The sequence below is a fragment of the Sinocyclocheilus grahami genome, unplaced genomic scaffold (genome assembly GCF_001515645.1).
Source record: "Sinocyclocheilus grahami isolate Dianchi unplaced genomic scaffold, SAMN03320097.WGS_v1.1 scaffold277.1, whole genome shotgun sequence".
NCBI lineage: Eukaryota > Metazoa > Chordata > Actinopteri > Cypriniformes > Cyprinidae > Sinocyclocheilus > Sinocyclocheilus grahami.
Window position 1 is genome coordinate 2,204,405 of NW_015505456.1, and position 1,672 is coordinate 2,206,076.

At 38.2% G+C, this 1,672-nt stretch overlaps 1 non-coding gene across 1 annotated transcript; it reads left to right on the plus strand.

The window, feature by feature from the left end:
* The first annotated feature begins 808 nt into the window (after positions 1-808).
* trnal-uaa (transfer RNA leucine (anticodon UAA)) lies at positions 809-891 on the plus strand. Its single transcript has one exon. It is a non-coding gene; the product is annotated as a tRNA-Leu (tRNA).
* Positions 892-1,672: the final 781 nt, after the last annotated feature.

Here is a 1,672-nt window from a genome sequence, read left to right on the forward strand (position 1 = left end):
CATAAAAAAAGGGGGGAAAAGGAAAACCACAGTCGCACGTGCCAATTACCGCTTCAACCAAAAGAGACTTTTCTGCCAGTGGAGAGAAGTAAAAGCAGCCATACATATAAATTAAGGCTTTTCCACTCATCTGAATGGGGCAGAGCAGTTAGGACCAAGATCTAAGCCCCAGGACGGCCGAATGCTTAACCCTGTAAAGCCTGACATATGAAATAATAGCCAGAAAAATCAATTTGTTGAATCTTTAAATCAAATATTAAAATTTGCATATGTGTTTTTTTTATGTATCAGGCCTTTATGGCTCATAAAGTGAGAATATGGAGCTCATACTCGAGGTGAAAAATAAAAACGGAGCTTACGCTTCGCCACTCTTTCGTGAATGCGTATACGACAGTTAGCGGAAGCTAGATATTACGGTTTATAAAGTTTGAAATATGGATATTTTTCTTACAAAAAAAGCATTGATATGCTTCAGAAGGCCTTTATTAACCCCTGGAGCCATGTGGAGTACTTTTTACGAAGGATGGATGCACTTTTTTGGGCTTCAAAATCTCGACCACCATTCACTGACATTATAAAGCCAGGACATTTTTAAATATAACTCCGATTGTATTCATCTGAAAGAAGAAAGTCATATACACCTAGGATGGCTTGAGGGTGAGTAAATCATGGGGTAATTTTCATTTTTGGGTGAACTATCCCTTTAAGATGTCTAAACTTGAGGATATATAGTAATGTAGAGTTTGATGGGATAGATCCAGGGGATAAATGTTCTCGTGAGTTCAAACCCCACTCCTCCTAACATACAACCAGGATGGCCGAGTGGTTAAGGCGTTGGACTTAAGATCCAGTGGACAAATGTCCACGTGGGTTCGAACCCCACTCCTGGTAAAAGCAAATATTTAAAAGACAGTATATTTGTACAATGAAATGCTCATCAGTTTGATGATATTACAATACAAATATCCAGGACAAAATGCCAAACCATCTTCCCAACAGATGTGAACAGGGTGGTTAAGATGTTGGACTTGAGATCCAATGGACAAATATTTGCATGGGTTTGAATCCCACTCCTGGTAGAAGTAAACCTTTAAAAGACTTATAGTAGTGTGTTTATACAATGCAACACTTGGTTGGGTTTGATGGCATCACAACCCAAATGTGGACTAAAAGGAGCTTTCAAGGTTCAAAAAAGATGTCATGAAAAAAAAAAAGATTTGCACATGTTTGTGTTGTCACAAAAATGGGTGAAGGTTTACCTCATGAATTTTATATTTGTTTATACAGAAGACACTCATTATCCAAAGTGAGTTCCAAATGTGAAATGCAAGAAGCAGCAAAAACATGCCTTAATTTAAAAATAGCTATACATCAGTGGATGTACCGTATATATTAAGAATGGGCAACATTTGTTTGCATTTGCTTTGCATTTCACTGCATATCAACGGATATGAAGCACTTTAATCCACGTCTAGCAAACAAGCCATATTTTCCGGTTTAATCTTCATGTACTCTTTGTGGATTTCAGCGTATACTGATGTTAAGTCACTGTTCATCCTTCTCACATGGATTTTCTGAATACATTTGAATGTAATCACTGCAGGGCTCACACCAGGTCTGATGGTGAACTGCTTACCATGCATTCTCTCTGGGAAGGAAGTCTCGTCCCACC